We start from the raw sequence: 27,176 nt of genomic DNA, 5'->3' as shown, positions 1-27,176 counted from the left end.
GGAGTGGTAGTTGTTTCCCTCTCAGTCATTGTACTTTTGAATAGGAGTCATTGTACCAACTGTTTAACATATTCATATGTTCCTGGTACTAATGAGGTTGGTCTATTCTAGCCTTTTTTGACAAGGAAGAAATGGCAGGCAGGCAGGTGTCCAAAGCACTAATCTATGAAAGGACAGTTTCCTCTGTGTTTGCAACAGGTGGAATGCTTCAGCCGATAGAACTGTATTCTTTGTTATGTTTCCTAAACAGAGCACAGTTTAGTCCTCAAATTTGCCAAGCAGGTCCATTTGCACACCTCTTGTTTATATTATTTCCTCTGACCATTCCAGTCAGAAACCATGAAATCAAAGTCACCTCATTTGTTTTTTGTTTGTTAGACACTTATGTAGCGTATCTTATGTGCCAGAGACATTTTTAAAGGAACAGCTCATTTAAACCTTGTGTTAGCTGTATCAAGTAGGGACCACTATTATCCCCATTTTATAGATAATGAAACTGTGGCACAGAGTGGTTAAGAAACCTTCCCAAGTCACACAGCAAATATGTGGAAGAGCTGATCCTCTTGACCGCTTTGCTATGTGCTCTTATCTTGGTCATGTGCTGCCATAACATGCGTATCTTGGCTATACCATTGTTAATTCTTCTGATTGCCAGGTGAACATATTTTCCTACTATTCCCTTTATACATTTTCCTTGCTGTTCTTGTGCTGATTTGGCATTGATAAATCAGCCAGGTTTTATAAGTGTTGGGAAAACTCACCATGGTGTTCTGATTATAACTGCATGCGTGTCCTGCAGACCTGCTTTCATCCATCATTGATGCATGAAATAGAGCACCTTTAATACAGCACCTGAGACCCCAGAAAGTTAGGCCAAGTTGGTGCAAGAACACAAAGAACCATGGACTCGCTAATTTTCAACAGATGACCAACTGCCACCTGAACTTCTGAATGGGCTTTTCTCTGAGCCCACTTGATATGCTCTACTTCAGTGGGAGGGGGGCGGTGACAAGAAATCAAGAAGACTTGAATTCCTGCCAAATGAGAGACAGCTGAAGGAAATGGGAACATTTGTCTTGGAGAAGAGAAATATGGAGGCCTCAAGAACTGGCATCAGACAGCTGACTCGCTGCTGTGTGCTAGAAGGAGTGGGCTTATCTTAAGTTGTCCAGGGTGCAGTAGAAAATGGAAACTCTGGTCAATCAGATTTCAGCTCAATGTAAGTGATTTCTCTTTTTCGTCGTTTGTAAATTTTTGAGAAAATGGTTTTAAGTGATAGAAATAGCAACCTACTCTTTGTAAAAAATAAAATCAAACAATAACAAAATATCTAAGGTGGAGAGTAAAAGCCTCTTTTCCTTTACCCACTCCCACTCCCTAGGAATACCCTTGATATCTATCCTCCCATGTCCCGTATCTATGCACATGCAAACGTGCTGTCCATACATACACATATGCCTACTACGCGTCCATATAAATTTCCTCTATTTTTGTTTGTTTTCAAATATATGGCCATAAAATGGGTATATCTCAGAATGTAATGAACAAGAAAGTCCCTTTAAGAGTAAATTTCTGTGATTTCCAAATGTTGTTTTACAGAGATGCCCTGTTGAAGGATCTGAAATATATGACTTTAGTTATTGACTGTAAATATTCAAGTTGTTCCACAATTTTTGTTAATCTGACTTGACTTTTTTTATTGAAAAAAATTTACCAGATACCTACAAAATGGAAGTAGGCATTTTGTACTGATACTTATTCTTAAGAGAAAGGATATTCAAACAATTTAAGCTATTCAAAAATGGATGAGCTGCTTAGACGTTTTAGCCACTGGCTATGTTCAAATAGAGGTTGGTTGACCAGTTGGTTACGATGTTATAGAGGTGATTAATGCCACAGATGGGAAGGTGGGGAGAGTTGGACTGGGTGCTTTCCAAGATCCATTCATTGCTCTGATTCCCTGACTTCCTGTGCTGTGCTCACCTGGGCAGTGAAAGATTGCAGGTGGTGCCCTATGAAGAGGAGCAGCCAAATGGCTCCTGCTCCCCATGGCAGGAACCACAGGTGCACACACAACCTGGCTGGGTCCAGGGCCACTCACTGACACGTGGCTGGTGGACAGAAGCGCCTGCAGGCAGTAATTCTTGTTCCAGCTGCTCTGTGGGCATTCGGGGCTTTCAACTTTGGTACCTGGATTTAAAAGAAAACAAATTCCTTTCTAAACACTGCAGGTTTGAAATTGAAGCAAATACTGTACATTCTTATGAGCCTGGCAGTGCAGGAAATTACTCCTTCACCTGTTTCCTATTTTGACATTTCATTAAGATGGAATTTAGTGGCTAGAAAAAATAATATTAAAATATTTGACCTTAAAAAAAAAAACACTGGTTAGAGCCTTCAATGTTTAGAACTCCCTCTGCTTGTGCTTCTTTTCCTTTTGAAAAAAAATATATAACTCCCAGAAAAGTTGCAAAAAGAATATGTCAAACACCTGTATACTCTCACCTACATTCACCAGTTATTGACATTTTGCTATATTTGCTTTCTCTATATAATAATAATTTAATTTGTTATTTTTATTATTTTTATTAATTTTAGTATTAAAAATAATTTTATTATTATTATTATTGTTAGGAACTATTTGAGATAAGTTGCAGATATCATGACCCTTCCCACCTAAACACATCGGCAAGTGTCTCCTAAAAACAAAGACATAGTGCAATGATCAAATTTAGGAAATTTAACACAGCTTTGAATCTCTTACTGAATACAATCATATCCAAGTTTTGCCAGTCTTTCCAATATTGGGGTTTATAACATGTTTTCCCAACCCAGGACTTTGTAGATCTACTTAGTTGTCATGCTTTTTTTTTTTTTTTTTGAGATGGAGTCTTGCTCTGTTGCCCAGGCTGGAGGGCAGTGTGCTATCTCGACTCACTGCAAGCTCCGCCTCCCGGGTTCACGCCATTCTCCTGCCTCAGCCTCCCAAGTAGCTACAGGCGCCCACCACCACGCCCAGGTAGTTTTTTGTATTTTTGGTAGAGATGGGGTTTCACCGTGTTAGCCAGGATGGTCTCGATCTCCTGATTTCGTGATCTGCCCACCTCGGCCTCCCAAAGTGCAGGGATTACAGACGTGAGCCACCGCACCCAGCCAGTTGTCATGCTTCTTTAGTCTCTTTTATTTGAGAATGAAAAGGCTCCCAATTTTTGTCTTTTAAGACACCAGCATTTTTGAAGAGTGCAGGCCTATTGTTCTCTAACATGTCTCTGGGATTTGTCTGGTGTGAGATTCAAATTATGCACACACTGTGTCCTTCTCAGTGTGTCACATTAGGGGGCACCTGATGTCAGTTTGCCCCATTGGTGGTGAAGGTAACTTTGATCATGTGGTTAAAGTAGTATCCGTGTGATTGCTCCACTTCTGGGGAATCTCTCCCTCTTTATAATAAATAATCCATGGGGAGGTACTGGTGGTGTCACCCAGATTTCTTCACTCTAAAACATTTTTCCTTTGTGGTAATAATCTTCAGGAGGATAATTTTAGACTGGGTAAATAGCTTGTTTACAAACAAACTTGTTTTAGCATCCATCAATGGCCCTTGCCTGAATCAATTACAATATTGTTATAGTGGATCAATGCTTTTGGAAATGAGAATATTGTCATATCGAGGTTTCCTCGCTGCACTCCCCACCCCCACACATTATCTCCCCTAACACCAAACGGGATCCCCCAGCCAAACCATCTGGGCCAATATATGCCAGCTATGACTAAAGATCCCTGATAGCATCTCCTCGCCTCCATCCTCAAGTCTAAGATGTGCCTGGGGGATAAAGCAGCTATGGAGAAGCAAAGAGAGCCCTACACTGAGAATCAGAGAGCTGACAACCTGCATCTCCACTTGGAGGTTCCACGGGTTGCTCTAAATGAGCATGTCCTAAACTGAACTTGCTGACTCCTACCAACCTGTGCCTACACCAGCGTTCCAATTTCAGTGAATTCACTGCCATTTACTCAGATGCCCCAGCCAAAAATCTGAGCAGCATTCTGTTACTCCTTCCTCTTCCCCCTTCTCCACATCTAATCAACAACTAAATCCTGTGTGATGAGACTTTCCAAACATCTCCAAGAATTTCTCCCCCCTTTCTCCAACTCTATTACCACCACCTGCTCTAGGCTACCTTCACCTCTCACTTGGTCTTCTGCAATAGCCTTCTGCCTCTCCTCCTGCCTCTCCTCCTGCCTCTAAGGTTTTCTGTGCTGCAATCCATTCTTCTCACTTCAGCCAGAGTGACCTTTCTGAAGTATAAATCTGATCATGTCCTCCTAAACCCAACCCCCATTAAGCCCTTTGGTAGCTCTCCATCGCTTTAAGGACCATTGGTTAAAGTGGTAAGTCTAAACTCTCTAACATGGTGTAGAAGATCCCTACAACACAGAGTTGGAAGGAAATTTCCACCATGGCACCTCTTTCTTGCCTTGTTTCTGGCCAGACAGATCAAGCTGGGCACAAGCTGACATATGTCTGGAATGTGTTTTGTAGGCATATGAAGTAATCATCTCTTAGGAAATCATGGAAGCAATCTTGACTTGGTCATTTCCAGGACTCTAACCGGATAAAGCTGTCCCCAAGCTGTGGATCCTCTTCTCAGTTGGAAGAGAAGTACCTTGAACAGTTTGTTCTTCAGGACAGGTGAAGCCATTGAAAAAGATAAGCAACCACGGGATGCACCATGATCTCACAACGGGCTTGAATAAGAATGGCTACCACATTTATTATATCTTTTTTTTTTTTTTTTGAGACGGAGTCTTGCTCTGTTGCCTAGGCTGGATTGTAATGGCACAGTCTCAGCTCACTGCAACTTCCGCCTCTCAGGTTCAAGTGATTCTCCTGCCTCAGACTCCCGAGTAGCTGGGATTACAGGTGCCTGCCACCACGCTCAGCTAATTTTTGTATTTTTAGTAGAGACGGGGTTTCACCATGCTGGCCAGGCTGGTCTTGAACTCCCGACCTCAGGTGATCCATCCGCCCCAGCCTCCCAAAGTGTTGGGATTACAGGCATGAGCCACTGCGCCCAGCCCACATTTATAATATCTTGAGAGAAAAGATATTGCAAACACATTGGATATGACAGAGTTTCACTCTTTTGCCCAGGCTAGAGTGAAGGGCGCAATCTGGGCTCACTGCAACCTCCGCCTGCCAGGTTCAAGTGATTCTACTGACTCAGCCTCCCAAGTAGCTGGGATTATAAGTGCCTGCCACCATGTCTGGCCAATTTTTGTATTTTTAGTAGAGACGGGGTTTCACAATGTTGGCCAGGCTGGTCTTGAACTCCTGACCTCAGGCGATCCACCCGCCTCGGCCTCCCAAAGTGCTGGGATTACAGGCGTGAGCCACTGCGCCTGGCCTATTTGTTTACACTTTCTGACTAGCATGTGCATCCCAAATCTCAGAGCAAGCACATTCCTCTGTTTTTATGCTATATTTGTGGTTTCGGGACAAACATGCAGAGAAATATGAAGTCTTGGCTACTTTTTCTCTCCAAAAAGTCAGACTACATTTTAAATATTCTCTCCTTAGGCCAGAACTCTTCGTCCATTGAAGAAACTTTTAAAAATCTATAAGGCACATTTCTTATAAATATTTAAAAATCCTCAAGAATGTTGAGAGCCAGGCAGAATGATAAAGTATGATTAATAGCTACCTCTTACTGAGTATTTACTGTGTCCCAGGTACTATATTAAGAGTTTTCTTTGTATTTAACGCATACGATAAACTTTAAAATGAATTATTTTGTTACCATTTTGCAAATCAGAAAACTGAGGCCCAGAGCACTTCAGCAACTTGATTAAGATCACAAGATTTGGATTTTTTAAATTAATTTTTTTTTGCAGCAATGAAATCTCACTGTATTGCTCAGACTGCTCTTGAACTCCTAGGCTCAAGCAGTCCTCCTACCTTAGCCTCCCAAAGTGCTGGATTTACAGGCGTGAGTTACCATGCCTGGCCCAAAAAATTAGGAATTAAAAGCAGCACTATCAGATGTCAAACACCATGCTCCTACTCAGTGTGTTGTATGTCTCGGCAAGCTCTCATCTTTCTCCTAGAAGCCCACCTCCTTCATTTTAGGACCTTCCCTTCCTTCCTTCCTTCCTTCCTTCCGCCCGTACATTTACATTGCTAGGTGTGACTTCAGAAGCCATCTACCACACTTTTTTTTTTCTTTTTCTTTTTTCTTTTCTTTTCTTTTCTTTTTTTTTTTTTTTTTTTTGACAGAGTCTCTCTCTGTCTCCCAGGCATGATCTTGGCTCACTGCAACCTCCACTTCTCAGGTTCTAGCCATTCTTCTGCTTCAGCCTCCTGAATAGCTGGGATTACAGGCACCTAATACCACACATGGCTAATTTTTGTATTTTTAGTAGAGATGGGGTTTCACTATGTTGGCCAGACTGGTCTGGAACTCCTGACCTCAGGCGATCCACCTACCTCGGCCTCCCAAAGTGCTGGGATTACAGGCATGAGCCACCGCGCCTGGCCATCTACCACACTCTAGATGCCAACTGTCTCACTGTTTTCTAGATTTTACCTTCTATTCCCAATCGAAAGTGGCCTGTGCCTCATTCTTTTAGGACTACTGTTTCATGCTATATAATACCTTTAGTGTCTGGTAGTCAGGTATTCAAAAAATAATTATGAACATCACTGTGTGAGACCAATGTGATTCCTATACACATGGGGCTTAGCAAATACTTGTTGGATAAATGAATGAATCCTGGAATAATCTAATGAGCAAATAAATACTAATACACAATCAGTGACAATAGAGGAAGTTTGAGTAGAAGACAGAACATGAGTTCTAGAATAAGAAAGTTGGATTTGGATTCTGGCACTATTATTTGGGTTGTACTTAGTACTATTCACCAAATATTTATGGCTGTGGTCATTTCAGGCATTTGGTAGTATTATATCTTGCACTGCTTAGTATTTTCAAATTTCCAAGAGGCATACGTCTTTGGGATTGGGGAACAAGTCAGGATTTTTAATTCTCAGGAACTCTGAGATCATAAATTATTCATTTTTCATGATCTTTTTTTACATGTATTTGTATAATAATGAGCAGCCATAATTGTGAATACTAAGTCATTTTTCTGTAATAGGGTTATGCTATCAGAAGTTTTCTATTAGAAATGACATAATAATAAGCGCATGGCTTATTATTACTGCGAATTGATTTATTGCAACAAGAATATATGTTTCAGTAACATGTAAAAATAATCTTCTTCATATAGACATGTGATACTAGAAAATATTAAAAGATGGAGATAATAACATAAGATAAATAGCAAGTAAAAATTATTACTAAAATGAAATATATTACCACAAATATTTCTATAAGTTATCATTATTAAAATGAAAATGTAGAACCCACAAAGAATTATTTGCCTAGCCAATTTCCTGTCTTGCATGTACATTTGTTCAATTGTGAGGATTGCATACAAAAGCATCTTCAAGCTGAGCTTTAGAACACCTATTGCTTCATGTAAGTTATTTGTTTTTTTAATAATGAAAATAAAAATGTTTGCTTTTCTTGTCTGCTAGTTCTGGTTTTGATTTTGCCATTGAAATTGATATTGCTTTTGCTAATTCAGGTTTTTGTACAGTCTCTGATTTCCTGTTGGAGTCTTCCACAACATTCATATCATTTGCTTCTTGCACTTCTTCAGTTAAAATATTTACAAAGAACTGTAGCCTAGAGGGAATATTCAAAAACTGAAAAACACCAGTCAACATTACTGGGTTGTATTCAAATAATGTAACATTCAGATCCCTTAGCAAAGTTAACAGCACTAAATAGAACCATGCATTGAAACTGCCAATTTAAGGACATTTGTTTTCAAAACTGGTTTCTTTTTTTTTTTTTTTTTTTTATTATTATTATTATTATTATACTTTAGGTTTTATGGTACATGTGCGCAATGTGCAGGTAAGTTACATATGTATACATGTGCCATGCTGGTGCGCTGCACCCACCAACTCGTCATCTAGCGTTAGGTATATCTCCCAATGCTATCCCTCCCCCCTCCCCCCACCCCACAACAGTCCCCAGAGTGTGATGTTCCCCTTCCTGTGTCCATGTGTTCTCATTGTTCAATTCCCACCTATGAGTGAGAATATGCGGTGTTTGGTTTTTTGTTCTTGCGATAGTTTACTGAGAATGATGATTTCCAATTTCATCCATGTCCCTACAAAGGACGTGAACTCATCATTTTTTATGGCTGCATAGTATTCCATGGTGTATATGTGCCACATTTTCTTAATCCAGTCTATCATTGTTGGACATTTGGGTTGGTTCCAAGTCTTTGCTATTGTGAATAATGCCGCAATAAACATACGTGTGCATGTGTCTTTATAGCAGCATGATTTATAGTCCTTTGGGTATATACCCAGTAATGGGATGGCTGGGTCGAATGGAATTTCTAGTTCTAGATCCCTGAGGAATCGCCACACTGACTTCCACAATGGTTGAACTAGTTTACAGTCCCACCAACAGTGTAAAAGTGTTCCTATTTCTCCACATCCTCTCCAGCACCTGTTGTTTCCTGACTTTTTAATGATTGCCATTCTAACTGGTGTGAGATGGTATCTCATTGTGGTTTTGATTTGCATTTCTCTGATGGCCAGTGATGGTGAGCATTTTTTCATGTGTTTTTTGGCTGCATAAATGTCTTCTTTTGAGAAGTGTCTGTTCATGTCCTTCGCCCACTTTTTGATGGGGTTGTTTGTTTTTTTCTTGTAAATTTGTTGGAGTTCATTGTAGATTCTGGATATTAGCCCTTTGTCAGATGAGTAGGTTGTGAAAATTTTCTCCCATTTTGTAGGTTGCCTGTTCACTCTGATGGTAGTTTCTTTTGCTGTGCAGAAGCTCTTGAGTTTAATTAGATCCCATTTGTCAATTTTGGCTTTTGTTGCCATTGCTTTTGGTGTTTTAGACATGAAGTCCTTGCCCATGCCTATGTCCTGAATGGTAATGCCTAGGTTTTCTTCTAGGGTTTTTATGGTTTTAGGTCTAACATTTAAGTCTTTAATCCATCTTGAATTGATTTTTGTATAAGGTGTAAGGAAGGGATCCAGTTTCAGCTTTCTACATATGGCTAGCCAGTTTTCCCAGCACCATTTATTAAATAGGGAATCCTTTCCCCATTTCTTGTTTTTGTCAGGTTTGTCAAAGATCAGATACTTGTAGATATGTGGCATTATTTCTGACGGCTCTGTTCTGTTCCATTGATCTATATCTCTGTTTTGGTACCAGTACCATGCTGTTTTGGTTACTGTAGCCTTGTAGTATAGTTTGAAGTCAGGTAGTGTGATGCCTCCAGCTTTGTTCTTTTGGCTTAGGATTGACTTGGCGATGCGGGCTCTTTTTTGGTTCCATATGAACTTTAAAGTAGTTTTTTCCAATTCTGTGAAGAAAGTCATTGGTAGCTTGATGGGGATGGCATTGAATCTGTAAATTACCTTGGGAAGGATGGCCATTTTCATGATACTGATTCTTCCTACCCATGAGCATGGAATGTTCTTCCATTTGTTTGTATCCTCTTTTATTTCCTTGAGCAGTGGTTTGTAGTTCTCCTTGAAGAGGTCTTTCACATCCCTTGTAAGTTGGATTCCTAGGTATTTTATTCTCTTAGAAGCAATTGTGAATGGGAGTTCACTCATGATTTGGCTCTCTGTTTGTCTGTTATTGATGTATAAGAATGCTTGTGATTTTTGCACATTGATTTTGTATCCTGAGACTTTGCTGAAGTTGCTTATCAGCTTAAGGAGATTTTGGGCTGAGACAATGGGGTTTTCTAGATATACCATCATGTCATCTGCAAACAGGGACAATTTGACTTCCTCTTTTCCTAATTGAATACCCTTGATTTCCTTCTCCTGCCTAATTTCCCTGGCCAGAACTTCCAACACTATGTTGAATAGAAGTGGTGAGAGAGGGCATCCCTGTCTTGTGCCAGTTTTCAAAGGGAATGCTTCCAGTTTTTGCCCATTCAGTATGATATTGGCTGTGGGTTTCTCATAAATAGCTCTTATTATTTTGAGATACGTCCCATCAATTCCTAATTTATTGAGAGTTTTTAGCATGAAGGGTTGTTGAATTTTGTCAAAGGCCTTTTCTGCATCTATTGAGATAATCATGTGGTTTTTGTCTTTGGTTCTGTTTATATGCTGGATTACATTTATTGATTTGCGTATATTGAACCAGCCTTGCATCCCAGGGATGAAGCCCACTTGATCATGGTGGATAAGCTTTTTGATGTGCTGCTGGATTCTGTTTGCCAGTATTTTATTGAGGATTTTTGCATCAATGTTCATCAAGGATATTGGTCTAAAATTCTCTTTTTTTGTTGTGTCTCTGCCAGGCTTTGGTATCAGGATGATGCTGGCCTCATAAAATGAGTTAGGGAGGATTCCCTCTTTTTCTATTGATTGGAATAGTTTCAGAAGGAATGGTACCAGCTCCTCCTTGTACCTCTGGTAGAATTCGGCTGTGAATCCATCTGGACCTGGACTTTTTTTGGTTGGTAAGCTATTGATTATTGCCACAATTTCAGCTCCTGTTATTGGTCTATTCAGAGATTCAACTTCTTCCTGGTTTAGTCTTGGGAGGGTGTATGTGTTGAGGAATTTATCCATTTCTTCTAGATTTTCTAGTTTATTTGCATAGAGGTGTTTGTAATATTCTCTGATGGTAGTTTGTATTTCTGTGGGATCGGTGGTGATATCCCCTTTATCATTTTTTATTGCATCTATTTGATTCTTCTCTCTTTTTTTCTTTATTAATCTTGCTAGCGGTCTATCAATTTTGTTGATCCTTTCAAAAAACCAGCTCCTGGATTCATTTATTTTTTGAAGGGTTTTTTGTGTCTCTATTTCCTTCAGTTCTGCTCTGATTTTAGTTATTTCTTGCCTTCTGCTAGCTTTTGAATGTGTTTGCTCTTGCTTTTCTAGTTCTTTTAATTGTGATGTTAGGGTGTCAATTTTGGATCTTTCCTGCTTTCTCTTGTGGGCATTTAGTGCTATAAATTTCCCTCTACACACTGCTTTGAATGCATCCCAGAGATTCTGGTATGTTGTGTCTTGGTTCTTGTTGGTTTCAAAGAACATCTTTATTTCTGCCTTCATTTCGTGATGTACCCAGTAGTCATTCAGGAGCAGGTTGTTCAGTTTCCACGTAGTTGAGTGGTTTTGAGTGAGATTCTTAATCCTGAGTTCTAGCTTGATTGCACTGTGATCTGAGAGACAGTTTGTTACAATTTCTGTTCTTTTACATTTATTGAGGAGAGCTTTACTTCCAAGTATATGGTCAATTTTGGAATAGGTGTGGTGTGGTGCTGAAAAAAATGTATATTCTGTTGATTTGGGGTGGAGAGTTCTGTAGATGTCTATTAGGTCCGCTTGGTGCAGAGCTGAGTTCAATTCCTGGGTATCCTTGTTGACTTTCTGTCTCGTTGATCTGTCTAATGTTGATAGTGGGGTGTTAAAGTCTCCCATTATTAATGTGTGGGAGTCTAAGTCTCTTTGTAGGTCACTCAGGACTTGCTTTATGAATCTGGGTGCTCCTGTATTGGGTGCATATATATTTAGGATAGTTAGCTCTTCTTGTTGAATTAATCCCTTTACCATTATGTAATGGCCTTCTTTGTCTCTTTTCATCTTTGTTGGTTTCAAGTCTGTTTTATCAGAGACTAGGATTGCAACCCCTGCCTTTTTTTGTTTTCCATTTGCTTGGTAGATCTTCCTCCATCCTTTTATTTTGAGCCTATGTGTGTCTCTGCACGTGAGATGGGTTTCCTGAATACAGCACACTGATGGGTCTTGAGTCTTTATCCAGTTTGCCAGTCTGTGTCTTTTAATTGGAGCATTTAGTCCATTTACATTTAAAGTTAATATTGTTATGTGTGAATTTGATCCTGTCATTATGATGTTAGCTGGTTATTTTGCTCGTTAGTTGATGCAGTCTCTTCCTAGTCTCGATGTTCTTTACATTTCGGTATGATTTTGCAGTGGCTGGTACCGGTTGTGCCTTTCCATGTTTAGCGCTTCCTTCAGGAGCTCTTTTAGGGCAGGCCTGGTGGTGACAAAATCTCTCAGCATTTGCTTGTCTGTAAAGTATTTTATTTCTCCTTCACTTATGAAGCTTAGTTTGGCAGGATATGAAATTCTGGGTTGAAAATTCTTTTCTTTAAGAATGTTGAATATTGGCCCCCACTCTCTTCTGGCTTGTAGGGTTTCTGCCGAGAGATCCGCTGTTAGTCTGATGGGCTTCCCTTTGATGGTAACCCGACCTTTCTCTCTGGCTGCCCTTAACATTTTTTCCTTCATTTCAACTTTGGTGAATCTGACAATTATGTGTCTTGGAGTTGCTCTTCTCGAGGAGTATCTTTGTGGCGTTCTCTGTATTTCCTGAATCTGAATGTTGGCCTGCCTTGCTAGATTGGGGAAGTTCTCCTGGATAATATCCTGCAGAGTGTTTTCTAACTTGTTTCCATTCTCCCCGTCACTTTCAGGTACACCAATCAGACGTAGATTTGGTCTTTTCACATAGTCCCACATTTCTTGGAGGCTTTGCTCGTTTCTTTTTATTCTTTTTTCTCTAAACTTCCCTTCTCGCTTCATTTCATTCATTTCATCTTCCAGGGCTGATACCCTTTCTTCCATTTGATCGCATCGGCTCCTGAGGCTTCTGCATTCTTCACGTAGTTCTCGAGCCTTGGTTTTCAGCTCCATCAGCTCCTTTAAGCACTTCTCTGTATTGGTTATTCTAGTTATACATTCTTCTAAATTTTTTTCAAAGTTTTCAACTTCTTTGCCTTTGGTTTGAATATCCTCCCGTAGCTCGGAGTAATTTGATCGTCTGAAGCCTTCTTCTCTCAGCTCGTCAAAGTCATTCTCCGTCCAGCTTTGTTCCGTTGCTGGTGAGGAACTGCGTTCCTTTGGAGGAGGAGAGGTACTCTGGTTTTTAGAGTTTCCAGTTTTTCTGCTCTGTTTTTTCCCCATCTTTGTGGTTTTATCTACTTTTGGTCTTTGATGAGGGTGATGTACAGATGGGTTTTTGGTGTGGATGTCCTTTCTGTTAGTTTTCCTTCTAACAGACAGAACCCTCAGCTGCAGGTCTGTTGGAGTACCTGGCCGGCCGTGTGAGGTGTCAGTCTGCCCCTGCTGGGGGGTGCCTCCCAGTTAGGCTGCTCGGGGGTCAGGGGTCAGGGACCCACTTGAGGAGGCAGTCAGCCCGTTCTCAGATCTCCAGCTGCGTGCTGGGAGAACCACTGCTCTCCTCACAGCTGTCAGACAGGGACATTTAATTCTGCAGAGGTTACTGCTGTCTTTTTGTTTGTCTGTGTCCTGCCCCCAGAGGTGGAGCCTACAGAGGCAGGCAGGCCTCCTTGAGCTGTGGTGGGCTCCACCCAGTTCAAGCTTCCAGGCTGCTTTATTTACCTAAGCGAGCCTGGGCAATGGCGGGCGCCCCTCCCCCAGCCTCGCTGCCGACTTGCTGTTTGATCTCAGACTGCTGTGCTAGCAATCAGCGAGACTCCGTGGGCGTAGGACCCTCTGAGCCAGGTGCGGGCTATACTCTCCTGGGGCAGCGTTTCCTAAGCCCGTCGGAAAAGCACAGTATTCGGGTGGGAGTGGCCCAATTTTCCAGGTGCCGTCTGTCACCCCTGGAAAGGGAACTCCCTGACCCCTTGCGCTTCCCGAGTGAGGCAATGCCTTGCCCCTGCTTCGGCTGGCGCACGGTGCGCTCACCCACTGACCTGCGCCCACTGTCTGGCACTCCCTAGTGAGATGAACACGGTACCTCAGATGGAAATGCAGAAATCACCCATCTTCTGCGTCGCTCGCGCTGGGAGCTGTAGACCGGAGCTGTTCCTATTTGGCCATCTTGCAAAACTGGTTTCTTAGAACATCACTCATAGGATTTGTATGAAGTACACTACACGTACAAACTTACTGATGTTTATTTTATTTGCAAGAATGAGTCACCCAGCAGCCAAAGCCATGAATACACACTTACAATATAACAATCCTACAAACAAGACTGATTAGATGATTCTCACTTCTCTAGTCCATCCTCCTATCCTGGTTCCTGGAAATGTTGACCTTAACCTTTGATTTTCTCCATTAGCATTTTTTGGTCTTGCTTTTCAAATCAACATGAGTAACATGTCTATGTTAATTCCTATGCTTTAATTCTTACGGAAGAATTATAATACTCGTTTTCTGTTTTCCCAATTTGTCGACTAAATTTCACTGGGACTTGGGATTTGGAAAAACATATACATTTACAGAAAACTGCCAGGAAGTAATTCCCTCATGGAAATACTACCACTGCCTTTAAAGTTATGTGTGCCCATGTCACAGGGTTTAGGCAATTGGACATGGAAAGGAGTGGCCTGTGTTACTTTCAGGCAGAAACTCTGACGATGATTAAGTGACTTGCCGTGTTTCCTTTTCCCTGCGGCATTGAGCATGGATGCATATGTTGTTAGAACCTCCAGAACTAGCGTCCGTGAGTGACTTTGATAAGCTGAGACCGCTAATAACTCACGTCAAACATATAATATGCATGAGCAAGTTTTGTGAGGTTTTGGGGTTGTCACTACAGCATAACCTACACTGACAGGCCCCATGCATCAGGCAGATTACATACCCTCCCTAAGTTTCAATTCTATTATCGAAAAAGAGGAAAAGTAATTTTCACTTTAGTTTTTTTTTTGTAAGGACTATCAAGATAAGTGCATAGCTTTGAATAGGTCTAATACATAAGAAATATTTAACACATTTTTCCTCTCCAAAGGGATAAAGAGAATATTCTAGAAACATATTTAAAAAAATGGGAATCAGAATGACATCAAAATTCCCAAATGCAACATTGGAAGCTAGATATCCAAAGGGAAAAGCCTTCAAACTTCTGAAGGAAAAGTTTAGATACAGCTAAACTATCAATTAGGTAGAAAAGTCTATACCTAGCCAAACTATCAATTGAATATGAGGGTAGAATGCAGTCATTTTCACAAAAATTTGTATGCTATGCATCTTTTCTCTGGCAGTACTTCACCAAAATGAATGAATAATTTGTCCAAGGAGAATACATGTGGTCTAGGAAACAGGAGAATCCAACCTAAGACAGAGGGGATTCCTGTGAAGGGTTTTCCCAGCTTGAAGTCTGGGCAGAGCCTTGTAAGTAAGTGGCTAGTCTGCAGCAGGAGAACAGGACTCAAAGGGAGACATAATCAGGAACAGTGTTAAACTGCTAGGGAACCAGACATATACGGAAAATAGGGCTGAGAGGGAGAGTACATTCTATTGGAGAGTTTGAGAAGAATTCATGACAGTACACAGATAAGCAAAGGAAAAAATATATACATAAGGCAATTACTAACTCCATAAACAAGAAAAAAATTCAAAAAAAATGAAGTCATAATAGACTCAGCAGAGAAGGTTTGCAGGGTTGTAATAATTTATTTACTAATTACTGATTGAATCAGAAATTGAAAAATAATTGCCAAATATAGGTAGAACAGGGGAGGAGAAGTCAGGAGAGGCTAACTCTTCGTTTTTCAAATTAGGATATCAATAGATTATGCCTAAAATTGGTAAAACAGGAAATCTACTATCAGTAGATTCTTTAAAAATATGGAGGCAGCCATGCATGATAGCTCACACCTGTAATCCCAGAACTTTGGGAGGCTGAGGCAGGTGGATTCCCTGAGGTCCCGAGTTCGAGACCATCCTGGCCAACATGGCCAAACCCTGTCTCTACTAAAAATATGAAAAATTAGCTGGGATCGCACCACTGCACTCCAGCCTGGGCAACAGAGCGAGACTCCATCTCAAAAAATAATAATAATAAAAAAGGGAGGCATGTGTCAGAGGAAGCATGGGACAGATTTGAAAGGAGTTGCCTGCATTTAGGGTTTGAGACCACTGTTTTCTGTTATAAACCACATAGTGCTGTTTGACTCTTTAAAATATGGACATGTACTCACTGTGAGATGAAGATTAGTTAGTATTTAAAAATTAATAAGTACATACCTAAATCCATAAATATTTACATATTTACACAAAGCCCTGGGCTCCAGACCTAGGTCAGCCAGTGGCAAATTTTGTGACCTGAGTAAGTCCTTTCATCTCTTTGGGTCTCAGTTTCCCAATTTGCAAGCAGAAGGTTTGAACTCTCTGGCTATTGTACCACCATCACTATTATCAAGTGATAATATTAGATATCACTAATTCACTATCATCAAAACACAGACTTGTAAAGTATCTTGAAAGTTTACAAACACATTCTTTTTATTTGCATTTTTTTTTTTTTTTTTTTTTTTTTTTAGACGGAGAGTATCGCTCTGTCACCCAGGCTGGAGTGCAATGGCACAATCTTGGCTCCCTGCAACCTCCGCCTCCCAGGTTCCAGCAATTCCCCTGTCTCAGCCTCCCAAGTAGCTGGGTTTACAGGCATGTGCCACCATGCCTGGCTAATTTTTGTATTTTTAGTAGAGACAGGGTTTCACCATGCTGGCCAGGCTGGTCTAGAACTCCTGACCTCAGGCGATCTGCCCACCTCGGCCTCCCAAAGTGCTGGAATTGCAGGCATGAGCCACTGCTCCTGGCCCCAAACACATTCTTTTTCTTAGATAAAATACTAAAACAAACCAAGACATTTTAGATTACAAAAATGGAAGTACAAAGGCTTGGACATATTTATTGGCCTTTTTTTTAAATGAAGTGGTTTCAGTAGCCAGGCAAGCTTTGTATGAGCTACACTTTTCACTCTAAACAATGTGGATAAATATGACCTTGAGTGTTCTCATTTTCATATGCCCCATTTTTTCTCTCAGGACAGTTTTAATAGTGATTAAACCAGAATTAGTGTCCAGATGAGCACACGGGGAATAATCTTTTCACTGAAGAGCCCCGTGTGTCCATTGCGCGCCTTAGAGGTTTTGTGGGGAACTAATGAAGCACTTTGACGGTTCAGAGATTTTCATTAGAGGGAATTCATCTCCACCTCACCTCAAGCTTCATGAGCCATTTCTCTAGCTATGCTAAACTCCCAAACAAGTAACGGTAGAGAGCATTTCCAAAAAAAGAGAGATATCAAAGTCACAGCTGCTCTAAGACAGAGCCTCCCCTCCAGTTTCTGCCTCCTGCAGCTTCTCCTTCCTTCTTCTCTGTTCTTTTCATGCACACCACCCACACAGTCCGTTGCAGATGGATACGTGGTTCCGGTGATTTAACCTTACTTTCTCCGTTCAGGCCCCTCAGGTGTGATTTGTTCTTCGGAGTCAGAGCTCGCTTCCCCAGCACCAGGTGGTGTGGCCGTGAGCAGGTGATGTTAGCTGGGTATAATTTTTCAAGTACCATTTATTTATCTGGCAAGAGCAAGCCCCAGTGATCCACCTCCATTAAAAGTTCAATCCAGAAGAGTGAATCTGACAGGTCCAGACTTCTGGCCTTAGAGCTCTTGATTAATTTTTGTGCCCAGAGTCTGAGGCGAAAGCAAGGGCGGGATTTCCTGGGTGGCTGTTGGAGGTGCATTTGGCGGCCATTACTGCCCTTCCAGCTTCTTCACTCAATTATGCTGAGCTGGGGTTTGTCACACTTTGCAGAAGCGAACTCAATGAATACTTAAAAATCCTTATTCTCATTTTACACGTGAAGAAACTGAGGCACAAGGTGGTGAAGCGGCTTGCCGAAGTTTGCACAACTAGCAGTTGGTGACGTCCGATTGGAGCTGAGGTCTGTGTTGCTCTAAAGCTCGAGTCTTTTCCACTTGGGTTGCGTCTCTGATCACCTTGAGGGCACTGCCTGCTCTGTGCCGCCAGGACTGGGCTGGAGGTGTTCATTGGAGTTTCATGCAGAGGGTCAGAGATTTGCTGAGTGAATGTGGACTGTCCCTGCTTTGGCTGCAGAAATATCTTTCCTCATTCTTGATTGCCCTCATCTTTTTGAATCCTAGGTACAGGCTGAGAAGTGTCTATAGGTGACATGCAGAGTACACCAGGACAGAATTCCAGTCCAACTTGGTCACAAAATGCATGTGCTTTTATGCCAAGTTATTGGACATGTGTCTAGAGGCATAGAGTGACTTCGCTGCTCTTTAATTGTCTTATTTGCTGTGCCTTCTGTTTTCATTCCTCCAGCTCTGTCTTCCTGCTTGTGGTGGAACTGAAGTTTCAGTGTAACCCTGTTCCCTAGACAGGTCTGTGGTATCTTCTTGGCCTTGACACTGAGGACTGGTTTAGAATCTGGTTCGTACTGTCCAAACTTCCAGTTTGGGAAGATAAGTCACAGAGCACCGTCTTCTAAGCAGCAAGAGTAGCCCCTGGGATAAAATTGCTGACGTCTCCGTGGGGCCTCAGGGTCCTGGGACTCATGTGAGTGCAGGAGGCTCCATGTCTTTGGAGGCTGCATCAGACAGATTCTAGCTTCAACTGAATGAAACCTCTGAGTTTGATTTTACATAACTACTCTTAATACTTACTTTAAAAGAAAAAAAAAAAAGACCTGGCAGGGACTATAAATGTTTTATTTAAAATAACATTTCTTGGATATATTTTTGTCGGGGGGGAGGGCACAAATAGACTTCAAATATATTACATATTCATTGCAGAACATTTAGGAAAAAAAGAAAAGCAGAAACAAGAAAAATAAATATTTTCTATAATCCCAACATGAATAATATTTTAAAATATGCATAGGCTTTTATTCTTTACAGACCTATCTATATTCACTTTTCTTTATACAAATGGAAATATATTGCATTTACTGTTGTTACCTGACAGTAGTCTAGTTAACAGCCAATTCTCTCCAATCTGGTTTGTGAGTCAACCCTGATTTTGTTGAGATGCAGGACAGCCATGTGCTGTGGGGAAAGCTGGGGCCTTCTCCAGTCCGAGGGAATGAAACTTAATTGGTCTGGGTCATTCTTAATCATTCCTCTCACCTTGTCAGTGATTGACTTGGGAGTAACCTTGTGACATTATTCTGGCCAAAGAGACATCAGGGAAGTCTGTAGGGAACTTCTGGGAAAAGTTTCTTTGCTCTTTTAAAAAAATGACTTGTAGAAAGAAACTTCCCTTTTCAAGTCTGGGTATTGTCTGAATGTATCTGAAACAATGGCAGCCAATTTGCAAACATGGGGGATGAGGGAGCAAGCTTGAACAAGATCAGCTGATGAACAAGATCAGAACCAGGACTGCTGTTCCTTTGTTAAGCTTCTGAATTAACTGATGTTGCAACCATTCCCAACTGGACATCTTGATAGATGGTAAAATAAATAGCTATATTGTTTATGCTGTTTAAATTTTTCTGTTACTTATAGCCAAAAGCAACTTATCTAACAGAATTTCTCTTGTCATTAGATATTCTTTTTTTTCATAATAGAAAATATTTTATTTTGAAAGGTTTAGTCATCGGGTCTACAACAGTTTTCCATATAAAGAAAATACAGTATTATCTGTAATTGTCTTACATATTGAACAACCAATGAATGCATACAAATAACCAATTATATGCGTGCAGAGACTAGCATCAAGGAAATATTCATTCATAGACACATTTTCTAAAAAAATATATTTTAAGTTTTTGATGATCTTCTGCTATCATTTTTGCTGTGTTATCTGAATAGCCATCCAGATCTGTAGTAAAAGATCTTATTAGCTACATAACTAAAGAAGTACTTCCCCAAGGAAGCTGACACCATCATTCCAGGACTTACAACATTTAGCTTTTTTTTTTGAGACAGAGTCTCACTCTGTCGCCAGGCTGGAGTGCAGTGGTGCGATCTCGGCTCACTGCAACCTCTGCCTCTCTGGTTCAAGCGATTCTCCTGCCTCAGCCTCCCGAGTAGCTGGGATTACAAGCACGTGTCACCATGCCCAGCTAATTTTTGTATTTTTAGTAGAGACGGAGTTTCACCATGTTGGCCAGGATGGTCTCCATCTCTTCACCTCGTGATCCGTCCGCCTCAGCCTCCCAAAATGCTGAGATTACAGGCGTGAGCCACCGTGCCCAGCCAACATTTATCTTTCAACGTGACTATACCATTAAAATTTTTAAAATATTTCTCAGAATTGTGTTCTTCAGTCTTTTCTATAATATAGTTATATGGAAATTGCTAATAGCATTAAGTTAATATTAATAAAACCCAATTCTATCTAAACCTTTTTCTCATAAGAAAAAACATTAAAAAACAGACTTTTTGTTTCTTCTAAAAGTAGTACTATGTGGACTGCTGAATTGCAATGCCAAATACTTCCAGAAACACCATAGGACCACCAAGCTATTCCTATTGCCTTGATAAATTCCTTCCCTGCTCCAATTTCTCCATATTCCTGCTTTCTTGTGTCAAAATATCTTCCCTTAATTTGTTAAAATGAATCTGAGCGAAAAAATCTGATAAACTGGGGTAGTAAGTGTTTTTTTCATGGACTTTTGTGATCACAAAATGACCAGGCTATTTATAGCTTCAGTGTTAACATTGTGATTGGGAACAAGAAGAGTACAACCACAATAAAATACAGCTATCTATTAGAAGAACTGCATAAAGACGTCTTTGGCCATGTAGGTTCTGGGCCCTCTGGAAATAAGTCAGTTGTATTGCCAACATGACAAAGAAGATAGCAATGTTCAGGATGAGGAACAATCTGGTGTAGGAAGCAGATAGTGATGAGGCCCTGCTACGAGTGGTTGTCACCATCCATGCCTGTCCAACCCGGCCTTTCATCAAGCCCCATTTTTATGTTTTCATATGTTACATCTGCAAAATCTAAGAGGTTTTTCATTTCTTCATCTTCATTTATGGGTAGTTCTTTCTGTGCCTGAATCTGAGCTTTCTGTCTAATCTTTTTCTCATTGACCTCAATCTGTGTAAAAATATCAGGGACAGCGTCCACAAATTTATAGCGTTCACCTGCCCTTTGGTTTTTCTTTGACTTGCTTTGCTGCTGCTGTTGCTGTGTTATGGCAAAAATCCTGTCGATGGCCTCTTCAGCCTGTCTCTTATCTGAAAATCTCAGCAGGTGGTCAGCAGTCTTCCTAAAGCTAGCTGGTTCTGGACTCAGGACAGTATCTGCTTCTCCAGCTGAAACACTGGCTTAAAATGCTGCAGGTTCTGTTCCACAATAGCAGCATAGTTCTTCACCTCAGGGACAATGCTGCTCTTGATGGCTGAATTCCAGTCAAACAGAATTTTGTGATGATCAGCAATGACCTGTGCAAAAGCAGACTGTCCTGTGGCCTCACCTGTCCACAGGTACGTTACGTAGGCATGTTCACTGGTGGCTATGAACACATCCAGTTGCTGAGAGTCTCTGTGGATGGTGAAGCTCTGAACATCTATAGATGACCGTATGAAGAGGTAAGCTGGCCTGGTGATGGGACTTCAGAGGTGCATGGTGACATTCACATAGTTTGTCCCATTGTAGGGATAGCTCCCAGGATATGTCACTGAGGCAAATGTTGCTTTCTTGCTGTAGCCAGTATTGTCCATCCAGTACTTTTTATAGAGACCATCTCACTACCTGAAGAAAGCCCCATGGATGCCATCTACCACAGTCTCCTCAAAAGGAACATCCACATTGTGGAAGAAGCTCGCTGCTATCTCCAAGGGACTCTCCTCTCCCAGGTGTATTTGGTCTACAAGGAGAAGCAGCTGTGGACGTAGGAGGATCAGATTCCTCTGAACATTCTTCAGGTTGAGCTGGGGGTTATAAGCTCCCACACCTTCTCCTCAGATGAAAACCACCCCATTTTTCTCCTCTGCTGCAACCACTGTCCCTTGACAGCTAGCTGCCAGGTCATGCTGGTATTTAGACCATTTTGATGAACAGTCTTCTGTGACTTGACCATTCCAGGGAGAAAAGCAGCTCTTTGACACAACTGCAGAAAACATCAAAACATTGTTGAAGAAGGTGTACTTTGGCCCATACAGAGCCTCAATAATGAAAGGCACACAACTGAGAGCAAAAGTAAATGAGTTTTGATCATAATGTTCATGCCCTGCCCTAAAATTTCTCCATCCTTTGATCTAATCTTTGTATTTGTTTCTGTGGACAATGTCACATATTGCATGTCCCCCCAGTTTTCCAGACTTGAAAGAGAGGAAAGATTTATTGATTTCAGCAGGTAGTGCACTTCCATAAGTCACGACACCCAGTCTTCAAAATAATGCAGTGTAGGGGTGCCAAAGTCTGGAGGAGGAACGGATTTCAAGCTGGCATCATACCAGAGAAATTCTGTGTGCAGAGTGCACAAGCGCTGCCCTTTGGACAGTGTTCCTGGACCTTCCACCACACGGTTCCTTCTGATTTGGTCAGCTAGCCAGTTACCATTGCTGTTACGCATGACAAATTTATCAAGGAACACTAATTGGCTTTCTGGACCACAAAATCAGTTGTAATTTGAGTCTGCAATAGCCACAGTCCTTTGAAACCCTGGCAGGATGGTTCAATACATAAATGCAAAGTGTTGTTTAAGCCATGGATGGCCAACGTGGTTGATGTTGAAGTGCCTCTGGATGAGAAACATGTATTGGAAGAGTGATCTAGTGGTGTAGCTTCCATACACAACTCTTTGATAGAGGGAGCCATCCATCATCTCCCTGAGCAAGACCAGAGATTTCTCCATGATGGTCAGAACTTGTTTGGTCCACAAGCAGGCTTCTTGAAGATATCCTTGATTCGTCAGGACTAGGCTTCCTGTGAGCAAGCCATGCAGTTGGTGGGCTGATGATTGTGCAGGTATGGAAATCCCCATCCTCTCCTGTATGAATTTTCATACATATACCCTGAGGCACTGGCAATCACTTCAAGAAACTTCTCCTGTTGTGTCTTGCTCAGGTAGTTGTACAAGAAGTCATAAGCAGTGGCAAAACCAAACAGGGAGTGAGCAAGCGGGACCTCATCCCAAGGAGTATCTTTCACCAACCAGATAGGCTGCACTGCCATCCTCTCCATGTAGACTTTGGCCATGTCTCAGGCTTCAGTGTCCTCAGGATACAGCACTCAGAACAGTGCCAAGGCACCCAAGTTGTTTCCGTAGATTTCATTCTAGCGGGCACTGTAATCCTTGGGATCCCAGGAAGGGAGGTATTCCAAGGGGCTGCACAGCATCGTGTGCACAGCCTCCATGAGACGGGCTACAATGTGCTCCTGCAAGCTGGCCGCCCTGAGCTGCAGCTCTGCCACCTCTGCCCTGAAGTACAGCATGGGGTGGCTATTGTGGTTGGCATTGGTGAAGGGAATCATGACTTCTGGGTTCTCGTCGGTGATGTAGGCTGACACAATGCAAAGCAAATATACGAAAAACACACTGGGAGCACCCCTGTGTGTGAGTCCTCATCGTGGCATCAGATCTCCAAATCTCCAAGGCAGCCAAACCATCTTCAAAAGATCGGCTCCCTGCTGAGGCTCCGTCTTCTCCGGCGTCGCCTCCGCAGCCACCAGAGCCCGCTCCTGGCCCCCCTCACTCCAGGGTGCCTGGGCTCCCAGACCCCTCGGAGCCAAGCCCTCTTACCATGAGTGTTGGTGGGCGCCGTGCCCGGGGATGCGCTGCTGCAGCCTCGGGCTAATATCATATCTAATGATATCATTATATCATTAGATGTAATGATATCATTAGATATTATTGTACAATATTATTTTAGATGGCCTTGTATTATTCTTTTTACTCACATACCATAATTCATGTATCCACTTCTTTTTTGTTGTTGTTTTAGATTCCCATGTTCCTGCTATTATAGCATTGCTGTAGTGGCACACTTATGCTCTTTTCTTATGTCCTTAGTTTAAATTCTGGGTTAAATGTTATGAACAATTTTAAGGCTTTTTGTGCATATTCTAAGTTTCCTAGAAGTTGTTATTAATGTGTTTTGTTCTAACATTTAAACATCTTTCCAGTTAGGGTCCCAGCCTCTCTGTTTCTCTTTTGTTTTTAACAGTGATGTCAATCACTATCAAAAGAATCATTATCAAAAACTACTATTCTTGCAAGTGTGAACTTAGTTCCTAAAATGAGTTCTGTTTAGGTAAAGTATGTCCTGTAATAAACTTTAACATTTTATGTGCTTCAATCACATTACATTGAGTTTAAATGATTAGAATCTTATGATGTTAGATTCCAGGGCCAAGTAAGGTTATATGCTGGGGCTGATGTTTCTTAACTCTGGCTATACGGTTGGAATCACCTGGGGAACTTAAAGAAAAATGCCTTTAATGATGCATAATTGATGTACAATAAACTACACATAGTGTACAATTTGCTAAGTTTTAATATGTGTATATACTCATGGAATAATCCCTATAATCAAGATAAAGAGCAGTATTCCATCCCTCCAAATTGCAGGGTTCACCATCCTTGGTTGCCTGATGGTCAGTGTCTTAAAGCCCATTCTTTCATATATTTTCTCTGCTTTTCTTTTTCTTTTTTTTTTTTTTTTGGTTGACTCAGGTGGGAGGGAAAATCCATTCCCTGATACTCTATCTTAGACCGAAGCAGATATTTTCCGTATGAGGAGCTTTTAAAAAATAATCTCTAGGCTCTACCCAAGACCAAATGAATTCTAATATTTGGGGAAAGGCCTTTTGTATTAAAGTATAATTTATATGCAATAAAATTCATCTTATTTAGGGTACAGTTTTGTAAATTTTGCCACATGCGTACAGTCATGTAACTGTTACAATCCATATAGAACAGGTCCACGCCCTCTCCCAAATTCTTTTATGCCCCTTTGTAGTCAAGCTGTCCTTGCACCCCAAGCTCTTGGCAGCTGTTGATATGTTTTCTTTTCCTATAGTCTTGTCTTTTGCAGAATGACATGGGAATGAAATCATGCAGTACGTAGTTTTTCAGTGTGGGCTTCTTTCACTTAGCATAATGCATTTGAGATTCATCAGTTTGGTTGATACAGTGTGTCCATAGTTCATTTTTATTGCTGAGTGTTACTCCATATGGACGTGCCACGATTTGTTTCTCTAGTCCCTTGTTGAAGAAGATAGTCTTAAAAAGCTTCCCCAGGTGATTCTAATGTACCCCTGGAGTTGAGAATCGCTGGGCTAGATAAAACTGCTCAATAGTCTATTAAAGTAAATATTAGGCCCTTCGCTTGTGATCTGTCTCCTTCAAATCACATCATCCTGTATCTGTAGACTCCTCTGCCTTATCAAATAACTTATGATCTAATGTGTCCCCTGGTCAACTCAGAATCTCCTCTTAACAGGCTATCCCTTGGAAACATTTGCTCAACCACCACATGTACCAGTCTCCCTACTGCTCATTTGCATGCACTCATCAGTATGCAGATCTCTCATATCCAATTTCTCAGAAGATTCCTCTTAGATTTCTAAGATTATGGCATCCAATTGATAATTAATGTTAATGCTTTAATGCTATTTTAGGATTCTCCAGAGAAACAGAATCGTATATACATATAACAGAATACATATGTATACATATGTATTTATGATAAGAGTTAGCCAACATAATTATGAAGGCTGAGTACTTCCACGATTTGACATCTGGAACCTAGAAAACCAGAAAAGCTGGTGGTGTAACTTTAGTCTGAATCAGTCTGAGTCAAAAGGCCTGAGAACCGGGGTACGGTTGGTGTAACTCCCAGTCTGTGTCCAGAGGCCAGAGAACCAGGAACACTGATGTCCAATGGTGGGAGAATATAAATGTCCCAGCTCAAGAAGAGAGCAAATTTGCTTTTTTCCCACACTTTTCTTCTATTTGGACCCTCCACGGACTAGATGATACCCAACCACAGTGGTGAAGATAATCTCTATTCAGTTTGCTGATTCAAATGCTAATCTGTTCCAGAAACACCCTCACAGACACATGCAGGAATAACATTTTACCAGCTATCCTGGCATCCCTTAGTCCAGTCAAGTTGACACATAAATTAATCATCAAAAATGGGTAATGTTGGCCAGGCACAGTGGCTCACACCTGTAATCCCAGCACTTTGGGAGGCTGAGGCAGGTGGATCACCTGAGGTCAGGAGTTCAAGACCAGCCTGGCCAACATGGTGAATCCTTGTCTCTACTAAAAGAATACAAAAATTAGCCAGGTATTGTGGTGCACACCTATAGTCCCAGCTACTTGGGGGGGCTGAGGCAGGAGATTCGCTTGAACCTGGGAGGCGGAGGCCTCAGTGAGCCAAGATTGAACCATTGCACTCCAGCCTGGGTGACAGAGTGAGACTCTGTCTCGAAAAAAAAAAAAAAAGAGTAATGTGACAGAGGTTAATATCAGGCTGGGTTTCTTGGAAACACTCAAAAAGTATAGCATGGAGATGCAGATCCTTTCAAATCCTCTCTTCAATTTTAGCTGTATGTAATCCTGAAGCTAGACTAGTTGTAATCCAAAAGGATGATGATTTTTAAAAATTAAAATACACGTACACAAAGTTCAATGTTAGATGAAAGTGTTAAAAGACCCTCCCCACCCTGTAGCACCAGTTCCAAACTCAGAAGTAACAACTGTATAAGTATATTTTCTAGTATCTTTCTGGAAAATCTTTCATGTGTATATCAGCATACAAAAATAGATCTATATTTTATCTTTTAAAAATTATTTATTTATACAAGAGGGATTTTACTATGTACAATGTTCTGTGCCTTGATTTTTTTTCCCTTAATGTATTATGGAACTCCTTTCACATTGTACCTACCTCATTTTTATTTTTCAGTGTGTCAGATGAGTATGCCATAATTTATTTAACAAGCTTACTGTTAATAGAATTTAAATTGTTCCCTTTTTCTATGTATGTATTTGCTTGTTTTAAAGCTATAGCCAAGTTTGAAAAGTGACACTTTTTAGAATCCAATTTTTGTTTCAGAATAGTTTTAAATTTACAGAGCATTTCAAAGATAGCAGATAGAGTTTCCATACACACTTCATGAAGTCTCCCCTATTATTAATATCTTACATTATTAGTATGGTACATTTGTCACAACTAATGAACCAATATTTATACACTGTTGCTAATTGAAGTCCATACTGTATTCAGAGATCCTTAGTGTTGACCTAATGCACTGTTTCTGTTCCAAGATCCCACCCATGATACCACATTACATTTGGTCATCCTTGTCTCCTCAGGCTCCTCTAACTGTGA

At 41.0% G+C, this 27,176-nt stretch overlaps 1 pseudogene; it reads right to left on the bottom strand.

Annotated features, from left to right (window-relative positions):
* Positions 1-20,455: 20,455 nt before the first annotated feature.
* LOC129044033 (dermatan-sulfate epimerase-like) lies at positions 20,456-23,401 on the bottom strand (annotated as a pseudogene).
* Positions 23,402-27,176: the final 3,775 nt, after the last annotated feature.

This window comes from Pongo pygmaeus, chromosome 13 (assembly GCF_028885625.2).
Source record: "Pongo pygmaeus isolate AG05252 chromosome 13, NHGRI_mPonPyg2-v2.0_pri, whole genome shotgun sequence".
Classification (NCBI taxonomy): domain Eukaryota; kingdom Metazoa; phylum Chordata; class Mammalia; order Primates; family Hominidae; genus Pongo; species Pongo pygmaeus.
Note: the sequence above shows the minus strand (reverse complement) of the source record. Positions and strands in the feature narration are given on the sequence as shown.